This window comes from Euleptes europaea, chromosome 1 (assembly GCF_029931775.1).
Source record: "Euleptes europaea isolate rEulEur1 chromosome 1, rEulEur1.hap1, whole genome shotgun sequence".
In the NCBI taxonomy this organism is placed as follows: domain Eukaryota; kingdom Metazoa; phylum Chordata; class Lepidosauria; order Squamata; family Sphaerodactylidae; genus Euleptes; species Euleptes europaea.
In genome coordinates, this window is record NC_079312.1 from 79,095,257 (window position 1) to 79,107,085 (window position 11,829).

Below are 11,829 nucleotides of genomic sequence, written 5' to 3' on the forward strand. Positions count from 1 at the left end.
CAGGATGCCGCCCAGAGAAACGCAGACCGGGATGGAGTTCATTGAAATCCATGGGGTCGCAGTGGGCGGGTGGGACTTGGGACCCTATTCATTAAACAGGATTTCGGATGACCCCGGACAACCGCGGGGCGCCGAAGAGGAGCCAGCGTGCGCGAAGGGCGCGCGTGTTCCTTCGCCTGGCGCGGATGGGCTGCCTCGGTGGAGCGGGTGTACCCGCTGGAAGTTTACAGGGGATGGAGCTGTACGCGGGGCGGGGTGGAGCTGTGGCCGGCCCAGGCCGGGCTCCGGAGGGCAGCTTAATCTTTAACCCGAGCGACCAAGGGCTTCGTGCGCCCGGGCCGCCTGGCCACCGATCGACAGAGCCTCCCGGTCAAAGTCCGCCTCCTCCTCGCCCGCCGCGGCAAGGCGCCTCTTCGCCCCGCCGCATCCCAGGGAGCCTCCCGGGTCGCCGCGGAGAAGGCAGCCCGCGCCCAGCGCCGGCCGCCCGGCCGCCCCCCCAACCCCGACCGCCCCGCGGGGGCGTCCTCACCTCCTCCTCCTCCTCCTCTTCAGCGCCGCCCGGCCGCTCCTCGCTGCGGGGCGCGGCCCCGGCGCCCCATCCCTCGGGGGGGCAGCCGCCTGGGGAGAGGAGCGGCGCCCCGGCCCCCTCGAGCGCGGCTCCGGCGGCCGGAGGAGCGATCCCGTCCCCCGCTCGCTCGCTCGCCTGCCTGCCCGCCTGCTCCCTCCCCGCCTCCCTCCCCGGCCGGGAGTCGCGATGCCCGGCGGCGCGCAGCTTCCCAGCGCCTTCTGTCGGCTCGGCCCCCAGGGCGCGGGGACTTTGTAGGCAAGGCGCTCGGGGTCCACCCTCGGAGCCAACAATGGGCCGCGAAAAGAGCCGGGGCGGAGGGGGAGGGCCCGAGGGGGCCCCGCCCCGCCCTGCCCTCGTCCCCTCCCTCTCCGCCGCCAGCGTCCGGCCCTTTTCACGCTCACATTAGCTAAGTTCTCTCCCCCGAAGCTCCGGCAAGGGGGATTAAGGCGAGCCCATTCTCTGCTGGGGCTGCCGCCTTGGCGCGCGCGGGGCGGGGGGGGGGAAGGACTGGACGCCGCTTCCTAAAGGCCTGTTCCTGAGAAGCTCGCCGTGGGGATGGGGATGGGGATGGGGATGGAGGGGAGGGGAGGGGAGGGGAGGGGAGGGGAGGGCGAGAAAGCGCCGAGATTGGAAGGCACGAAGCTGCCTTCTACTAACTCAGACCCTGGGCCCATCAAGTTGGAATCTCTATCGTGGGGATCTTCCGGTATTTAGCAGAGTGCCTTCAGCTTAGCAGCAGCAGACGCGACACGTGCGTGCAAATAAAAGGAGCATCAGTCGTTTGCTCTATTCAAACTAAATACATTTATTGTGGAAATGCACTTTGGGTAGGAAAGGATGTACAGGGTCCCCTATCCTGAGCTATCTGGCTAGTTCCTTAGATATAGAATAAGTTACCTGCCTTCCACTCCATCTTGGGGTGGGAAGGCCTGGATGCACGGAGTGCCCGGCTCCTAGACCTTACTTCGATGAAGGGTGAAAGGGAAGAGAGAGAGAAGAGGATATTGTCCCTGATACTATAGCTCTAAACATCAAAGGGCAGGCAATGAGGGGAGAGGTGCAACTGCTCACAAACTCCCATCTATCTTTGGTTCTTGTAGGTTATCTGGGCTGTGTAACCATGGTCTTGGTATTTTTACACAGCCCGGATAACCTACAAGAACCAATGAACTCTGACCGTGAAAGCCTTCAACAATATTTTGAATCCCATCTATCTAGCTATCTGGTCAGTTCCCCCCCTTTGAGTGTGGAGGCAAGTGACACCATTAGGGAGAGCCCAATTTCCAACACATCAAAGTCAGTACTGTCTACTCCGACCGGCAGCGGCTCTCCAGGGTCTCAGGCAGGGGCCTTTCACATCACCTACCTGCCTACTCCCTTTAACTGGAGATGCCGGGGATTGAACCTGGGACCTTCTGCATGCCAAGCAGAGGCTCTACCACTGAGCCACGGCCCCTCCCATTTCATCATGAGAAGGGGATGGCAAAGGCCTGGGGACGGAGAGGGCGCGTCCAGGTCATCACAAAGCAGGGCTCTGCACACCAGTGGGCTTTCTAACCACAGCACTCACTGCTGCGTGATCCTTAGCTGAGCGGCTGGAGATACAAGAATTCAGCCAGATTCTGCGGGAGTTTCGCCTTCTTCAGGAATGTTAATAATGTCCAGACTCCACTGAACGCCACCTTCCCTCCCCTTTTAAGGTCCTGGGTCTAATGGAACTCAGGATATATGACTGGAGATAGAGGCAAGGGAATAATCAAGTGATTATTATGTACTTTGCCTTCATGTAAGGCATCTTCCAATAGTGTAGGAAGAGTATCAGCAAGCTCAAGCACTTTCAGTGGGGTGACTCATCACATAGTATGTCATTAATTATGTAGCCAATTATCGCCCTGTCTCTAATCTAGGCTTCTAGGCAAAGTGATAGAGAGAGCAGTAGCAGACCAACTCCAGGTCTTCTTGAATAACTCATCCGCCCTAGACCCTTCTCACTCTGGTTTCAAGCGGACCTATGGGACAGAGATGGCTCTGGCCTCCATCTAAATGTAGACAGAGGTCAGGCCTCCTTATTGCTTCTCCTGGATTTATCTGCTGCCTTTGACACAGTGGACCATGCCATCTTGTTGAGATGCCTGGAGGCAGAAGTAGGCATCAGGGGTTGTGCACTGGACTGGTTCAGATCATTCCTCATGGACTGGACCCAAAGAATTGCCAAAGAATTGGAGACCAGCTATCATCAGTGTCGGACCTATCCTGTGGGGTCCCACAGGGCGCAATCCTATTCCCCATGCTCTTCAGTCTCTATGTAAAGCCCTTAGGCCAAATCATTCATAGTTTTGAGGTTGGCTATCATCAATATGCAGATGGTACACAGGTATATATATCCTTCTCCAAATTCTCCTGGTGATACCATAGAGGTCCTACATTGCTGCCTGTCTGCTGTGGTTAAATGGCTAGGAGGGAACAAACTGAAACTACATCCTGCAAAGACAGAAGTAATGCTGGTTGGGAAGGCAGAGGTCTTGAAGGAAAATAGGGTCCCCATTTTTGATGGGATTCAGCTGACACTTGCTGACTCAGTTAAGAGCCTCAGGGTTCAGGTGGACCCAACATTATTGCTGGAGAAGCAAGATAATGCACTGCCAAAAAAAGGGCTTTCTTCTAACGCAGCCTAGCTCTAAAAACCTCAATAGGTTTGATCTGACCACCTGGATCCATGCCATGGTGACATCAAGACTAGACTACTGTAATGCACTGGACATTGGTCACCCCTCAACATTAATTCGGAAACTCCAGCTGGTGCAGAATGCTGCAGCTTAGCTATTGGCAGGAGCTAGATGGAGCATGCCCTGACCTGAATGGCCCAGGCTAGCCTGATCTCATCAGATCTCAGAAGCTGAGCAGGGTCAACCCCTGGCAAGTATTTGGATGGGAGACCTCCAAGGAATACCAGGACTGTGACATGGAGGTAGGCAATGGCAAACCACCTCTGAACCTCTGTTGCCTTGAAAACCCACGAGGGGATCACCATAAGTCAGATGTGACTTGACAGCAAAAAAAAAAGAAAAAAGAAAAGGGGGGGGGAGTATGCATATTACTCCAATTCTACAGTCACTCCATGGCTGCCCATCAGTTAACAGGCTCAATTCAAAGTACTGGCTGCCAACCTGCAAATGGGCAGTATCAACAACTGCCCGTACATGTGCTGTCTCCATTGTGTCCCCCACTTGGTCTGCTGAGGAGGTCAAGAAGGCTTCTACTCTCCTGCCTTTCTGCAAATTATTCAAAGCTGAACTATTCTGGAGGATTTGTCTACGCAGGCAACAGGGTGGCACTGTACAAAACGATTCACAAAGTTACTTGGACAAATTAATAGGGACTGTGGTCTATACTACTGTCTATGATTTGCTGTTGGATCCTACTGTGTAATCTTGCATCATTTAATGTGTCATGTTAACACTTAGGACTTTTTTCAGTTGTGTTTTTTAGATTTCTTGTTGGTTCTACAACCCAAATCCTATTTGTTTACTGAATGTGCCATCATGTTGATTGTATTGTCTCACTCTGTGTAATCTGCCTTGAGCCCCAGTGAGAAAGGTGGACTATAAACAACGTAAATATAAAATATAATCATTAGGCTTCATTAGGAGCTGCAGTGCCTGGGAAGCAAATGGTTAATTCCTTCAGATGGCTGAACATGGGCAAAGCTAACTTCTGTAAGACCCTTTGGAATCCTCCAGGAGAGATTTCTGGGCTATGCGGAATAATGGCTGGGAGAATGTGTGACTTGCTGTACAGAACATCTTGTTAATTACAGAGGTCAGCCCTGTAACAATAACACGTCTTGGAGCATGTGCAGAATGCCTTTCAGTGACTACAGCTACAGTAGACAACACAATTGGGGCTAGAGCTTCAAGGTGCGACTTTGAGATATGAGCCCTGCCTCTTTAAAAACAACAACAGTGGAAGTATTGTTTTGATATGTCCCTTATTTTAATGGAGAATCCCTTTTAATCTGCAGCACTACTCATGGAATTTAAGAGTAAACAGGGCGTTAGGGCACCTTAGACACAACTTTTGTGGATAGAGGCCACTTTTGCGAAAACAATGAATGAACCCTCGCTCTGTAGTCATTTTATGTGGGAGGTTTTAAAAGCCACCATCTTGTTTGTAAACCTTCCTCATAAAATGACTACATAGTGAGGATCCATTCATTGCATCTGAAAAGGAGCTCTATGCCTGTCTGTCTGTCTGTCTGTCTCTTTCTTTCTTTCTTTCTTTCTTTCTTTCTTTCTTTCTTTCTTTCTTTCTTTCTTTCTTTCTTTCTTTCTTTCTTTTCTTTCTTTCTTTCTTTCTTCTCCTCTGCTTACAACAGTCTCCATTTCATCCTTATAACAACAACCCGTGAGGTAGATAGCACTGAAAGAGCGACTGACCCACAGTCACCCATGAAGCTTCCATGGCAGAGTGGGAATTTGAACATGGGTCTCTTAGATCCTACTCTAACCACCTTGCCAGGCTGACATTTGTTAGTCTTTGCAGTGCCACAAGATTCCTGTTTGTTTTTGCTGCCGGAGGCTAACACAACTCCCCCTCTGAGATTTAAGAATGTGGAATTTGTTTCCCTACTTCACACTTCCCTTCAATATAATCAAAGTCTGTCCCAGGCAGCAACTCCGGAGTATTCCTTAACATTTTTGATCTGATAGTCTTAAGGATCTGACAATCTTAAGACCCTGTCTGTCCCTATGGCTTCTGAAAATGGATGTATGAATCAGTTGCATGTGCAGAGGGGCTGAATGTGTGTATTCAACCCATGTAAACTGGAGGTGGGACAATCTTTCCCTGAGGCTCTGTCACATCAGGAAGCAGCTGGGGGAGCCAAGTGGTGTACGCTCCTCTCTCTGTTCAAAAGACCAAGCAATGACACATCCATCTTAAAGAGCAGATTGGTCCACCTTTGGAAAGGAAACATCCAGCCAGCCGAAGCACAGGTTGCTTCCATGTTAGCTGCAGAAACACCCTCTTCCCCCCCCCCCCAATAACACGTCCATTAGCTTTGTTATCCTCGTGAATAGTGTCATGGCCATGGCTCAGAGAGGAGAGATGGCAAGGGGATGCAATGGGCATTATAAAATGCCAGTAAACAAGGGGCACACCAGTTTGCCAAAGACAGTGCAACAGAAATCTGGCTCTGTCTGGGGTCAAAAGATAGCCAATGAAGGGCCACCTCCCAATCCAGCTTTCCATGCTGAAAAGGACCATTGAAACTCCTGATTAAATCTCCTTCTTAGCATCCAAACAAACTCGCATTCCAAAGTAACCAGCCACCCGCTTCCCAGCCAGAGGCTGCTCCAAGGAGCATCTTCCTTTCAGAAAAACTCTACATATCAATAGGCTCCCTGGATGGGGGAGGGATTAGCTTTGGCTCCTCATTCCCCAGGTAACTGCAGCCTTTGGGGCTTGCTGAGATGTGCTTGTCTTGGGCTCCATTAGTTTTTCAGCTGTTTTCTTCCTGGGGCTGTATTGGCACAGATTCCACTCTTACCCACTGTAAGCCCCTTTTATGTAAAACCATTTGGCGACATGATCCATCATTTTAACTGAGGCAGAACATTTGGAGTGGGGAGCTCTGCCTCTTCATGCACTCTTGAGCACAAGGAGAAAAGGAGGCTATAATCCAGCTCTGCACAGATGAAAGATTAACAGTGTATATGTGTGTGTGTGAGAGAGACAGAGAAAGAATTACTAATTCTTATACATGGAATTAGCCCAAAACATGTAGACTACAACATATGCGAATGGCATATGCCATTATCTTTTTCCTGAAGGTACATTTGGTGTGTAAGCATCTTAGGAAGGTGAGGGCCATAGTGGTTTTCCCAGTACACAATCAATAAGTGAAAATTTTCAGGTACAGTCATCACACATATGTGTGTGGGTTTCATCCTACTTTCTACACAGAAATGTCCACTGTGTAGCAATTATGTGTGATATTTCATTTGAAAAAATTCCTTTCAAGGAAAGGAAAAGGAACACCTTTTACTGTTGCCCTCTTCAGCTTGAATAGGGGATAACAGTTTGAACAGGGGACATCTATGGACCCCCTCAGGGGGTTGGAGGCTTAGGCCTGGAATCTGCTCTCAATGCCAGGGCTCAGTCCTGGAATATGTGAAGAAATAGTAATAATACCTTGGAGCACATGTACTCAGAAGGCTTCTCCACTGAGAATGCTTTCACCATTAAGTAAATAAAAACCGTCTTTTAGGATTAAGGGGAAAATCTTCCATCTTAAAGTAAATTGCATTTTGGTCAAGCTTTTTCCGCAGTGTTTCCGCATTTATAAATTATACACTGGATGAGGCAGAAGAAACTGTCCCTTTCTTACACTTCTCTACCTACTACTATTTTTTAAAAAACCCTGTAACTGAACCGGAATCATTTGGCAAATACAGAAGAACCACCCCCTTCTATGCAGTTTGCCTATGGAGTCACTGACAAAATTAGATTGCATTTTATGCTGCCTCAAGGTATCCTTTAATTCACTAGGGCATCGCTTTAGGGGCACCAACTGCTTCTAAACAGGTTTATTAAGCTCTTGTTTTTAAAAAGAACAAAAGTTTCCAGGCCTTCTGGGAAGAGGGAGCTGTTGTGATGGGCGCCCTGAAAGGGCAGCAGCTGCCTGATGGACATGGATACCAGGCAAAAGAGATTGTGTAATTAGGCAGAGAAATAACAGGGGCAGAGAAGCGTATAATGTGCTCATATTCATCTCCAGGGCTTGTTTGCTTCAGGAAGTTCCATCACGTCAGGACAGCAAAGCTTGCAGGCCCTTGTTCCTAGGCTGGCTTCTGCATTCCAGTGCAGCTGGGCTCCCTCCGTCATGTATTGTCCCACTAGTTGCAAGGGCAGCCATCGAAATTTACAATGCAAATGACCCGGCAGGTTATGCAAATGACATTCATGAAAGTGCCTGTGTTACCCTGGGGCAAATGCAGCCTGGGCTTGGCTTGGCTCTGATCTCACAGGAAGTGCTGCGCTGCCGGTGGGGGTCTGACATACAGAAAGCCATTCAGCACAAGTGGCGCTTTCTTATTATGAACAAACATTATGGCAGCTCCAAGGGGCCTCCGCTGAGATTGGCACTCAAGTGGCACGGCACTGCATGCTACAAAGAAAACAGGATATAATCCCTGCCTTCAAGGATCTCACAAGCAAAAGACAGAAAAGGGTGGGACAGGGATTTAGCGTAAACTGGGCTTTGAGCTGGAGCAGGAATTGGAGAAGGCCCAGTGCTCATATTATAGAAGGGGGAAGTAAAAGGGTGTGCCCTTGATGAAATCCCCAAGCCAAACCTCCTGGCTCAATGTTAGCCCCTCCCACAGGCCTCATAAACCACACACCCCAGTTGCTCCTACAGTATGGATGCCAACCTCCAGGTTATAGCAGAAGATATCCTGCTATTACAACTGATCTCCAGCCAACAGAGATCAGTTCACCTGGAAAAAATGGCCGCTTTGGCCATTGCCCTCTATGGCATTGAAGTCCCTTCCCCTCCCCAAACCCTGCCCTCCTTAGGCTCCGCCCAAAAAACCTCCCGCCGATGGCAAAGAGGGACCTGGCAACCCCATCCTACATGCTGTATGTAAAATATATTCCATGGGGGGTGGGGAGGAGGAGGCAGAGTAGGGTTGCCAACCTCTAGGTGGTGAGAGATCTTCCTCTATTACCACTGATCTCCAGGCGACAGAGATCAGTCCCCCTGGAGAAAATGGCCGCTTTGGCAATTGGACTCTATGGCACTGAAGCCCCTCCCCTTTCCAAACCCTGTCCTCCTCAGGTTCCACCCGGCATTTCCCAACCTGGAGCTGGCCACCCTAAAGCAGATCTGGCATAACAGTGACGGGAACAGCATCTTCAGCTGTAACTGTGATTGAACTGGATTTGGAAACAGCTGCTTCTGAAGAACTGCAGATGGACTTTGTTTTGGGGATAGGTTTTCAGTGATTCAGAAGTATAATTTTTGGAGCAACTGGATAGATTGTTAATACAGTTACAAGCAGTCTCCAAAAAGTACGTCTGCTTGAATTCCTTTTTTGGCAGTAGAACATCTCTCTTTCTACAAACAAAAGACACAAACATGTGGTGAAGCTGCTTGGGGTTACTGAGAGCCATTGCCGGGTTTATTTGGGCATGTGCACAACTGTCAGGAAAGTGCCTAGGAGTCTTATGCCCTCTTCAGTTCAGTCTGAATCACCTCCTACTTTTGCTTAATGGCACAAAAATGAAAGAAGCAAATCGAATTCTCATGAGCATTATCTTTTTGGTTCCTGTTACCAAAACAAAACAAAATCCCCAGACTTGAAGAATAACTCTCTGTTGTCCTCGCTATGCTTGTGAGAGGTAATGCCCACCCCTGTGTTGGGTTCACCAGCTGACAGGGAAGGGTGATCTATTGGATGGATGACACAGGACAGCAGCAGCAGCAGAAGAGTTGGTTTTTATATGCCGACTTTCTCTACCACTTAAGGAAGAATCAAACCGGCTTACAATCACTTCCCCTTCCCCACAACAGACACCCTGTGAGGTAGGTGGGGCTGAGAGAGCACCAACAGAGCTGTGACTTGCCCAAGGTCACCCAGCTGGCATCCTGTGTAGGAGTAGGGAAACCAACCCAATTCACCAGATTAGTGTTCGCCGGTCACATGGAGGAGTGGGGAATCACACCTGGTTCTCCAGATCAGAGTCCACTGCTCCAAACCACCACTCTTAACCACTACACCACGTTGGCAGTGACCCAAAGAGGTTGTTCCTTTCACTAATCTAACTCCCCTTGGCCAGGGAAATCTCTGCACCAGTCTGTCGCCTCTCTACATTGTGACCAGGGAACATTCACAGAGGCCTCATCTTCTTCTGGGCTGGAACCACTCCTCCTGTCACCCACCTCATTCATAGCTCTCATTCCCATTCAGGACCATCACGAAGCCAAGAGACAAGCTAGGAATAATCTTTCCTGCTGCAGCAGTAGAAGTTCTTCCCCTCCCTTGGCCAGGAAGGCTTCCAGCCATAACCGAGCGAGACAATTCAGTCCTTTTCCATGCAGCTCCTGATGACCATTTGAGTTGGATTCCTCCTGTTTTGGAGTTCTTGGGGCCAGGGTTCTTCTGAATCCTAACACTCCCTCAAATAGAAGAGAACTTTTCGAGTAGTTAGTGAAGAACTTTCCACTTGGCTGTAAAGTTCCTTAGGCAGAGCAGGAGCACCTCCTGGGTCCACTCCTGGCCTGCCCCCCCCCCACCAACAGAGGGAAAGAAGGAAGGAGCAGGCTCCCTGCTGGTAGCTTTTGGGGGTACTTCCTGGACAGATCCTGATGCTGCCAGCAGGTAGCCGGGCGGGGGGGGAGAGCAAGGCTGAATGGTGCCCCTCCACCACTGGCACCCTAGGCAATCACAGCCCTGGAAAGGGCCCTGCCACCCCCAAAAGGAGGGAAGGTGGAAGGGAGGGAGTAAGAGGCAGTCTGCCAGTTGAGCAGCCCCACACCTTGCATAGCCTTTCGGGTGCCGGGGGCAACTGCTCTGCTGGGGGGGTCTCCGTAGGGTTGCCAGGTCCCTCTTCGCCACTGGCAGGAGGTTTTTGGAGCAGGGCCTGAGGAGGGCGGGGTTTGGGGAGGGGAGGGACTTCAATGCCATAGAGTTCAATTGCCAAAGTGGCCATTTTCTCCAGGTGAACTGATCTCTATCGGCTGGAGATCAGTTGTAATAGCAGGAGATCTTCTCCCACTACCTGGTGGTTGGCAACCCTAGGTCTCTGTCCACATGTTGTGTGTGTGTGTGCACAGTTTGCAGCTTCCCAATGCTGCACACTGCATACAGCTTGCCCAGGCTTTGCGCTGCCTTCCCCAGGCTGCGCGTGGCTTAACTGAGCTGGATGCCCCTCTTCTACCCCTGAGCTGAAGCTGAAGTAGGCACTCGATCCAACGGGACTCTGCACAGTGGCTGTAACGGCCAGTTGGCCCCTGCCTTGAGCCCACCGTGAGGCCTTTCAATAAGATGTGCATTGGATTGTTCCTGCTCCAAACAAAATTCCCAGGCATACAGGGGGACTATTCAGGTTGGGGCCCTGGTGCACAGTGAGAGGGTGCTTAAGCCTCCCCCCTGCAATGTTTTCTTAATCCAAAATAGCCCTAGAGGATACTATATGCCCCATTGGGAGCACCATAAGTACACACACATAGGTTTCCCCGATGGGGTAAATAGTACTCCTTGGGGCTGTTTCAGACCAAAAAATGGAACGGGGAAGGCTTAATTTTTTCCCCTCCTTTATGCTGTGGCCCCAATCCAGATTGGGCCTATGTGCACCTGGGAATTGTTTTCGCATCAAGGAAATCATAACACGTGTCTGCCTGAAGAACCTCACAGTCATGACCAGAGGATTTTGTAAAATGTATTTTATTTTGTTCATATTATGTATAGTCTGCCTTTCTCACTGGAACACAAGGCAGATTAGTTTGTGTGTGTGTGTGTGTGTGTGTGTGTGTGTGGCCAAAGACTCTGACTGACAGGATTAACTATCAGACCAAACATAGGGTTGGATCCTGTAAACTGCAGGCACGAGGGCCATGGGATCTTCCCCATTCTCCCTTGAAGCCATTTCTGATCCTGGGAAAGTTTATTCCCAGGGTCAAGGGACTTGATTGTACTGATAGCCGCACTTGCAGTGTGACTGCAGTGGGGAGAGGAAAGGGAGCAAAATGGTTCCTTTCTTTCTCTTCTGCATGCCGAGCTCCAGTAATGGAAGAGGCAAGAGGGGGTGGTCTCTCATTCCCTTCCTGCTCCCTACTATGGCCACCAGGCCACTCAAGTCCCTCTGCTCTGTGAATAACATTTCCTGGGATTGAAAATGGTTCTGGCTGGGGTGGGGAAGATCCCTGACCATCAATGCTTTCTGCTGGTGGTTCACATCATCCAAGCCAAAGTGCTTGGCGGAAGAGGGGGCAGGCAGGCACCAAGCTGACTAAAGAGAGATTCTACCTAAGTCATAACATGGGTGGGTCAGGATAAATCAAATGCAGCAATGCAGAGCTAGAGACCACACCGGCTTCTTCAACCAGGCACACAGCCACACGGAGACAGACTGTGGAAAGATCCAGACATGGGGGCTACGGGGTGGGGGCTGAACAGAGGTAGGAGGTTGAATTATGGTCCCCACTGGAGCTGTCTAAAATATTAATTAATAGGGCTGATTAAAAGAGGGAGGGGCCA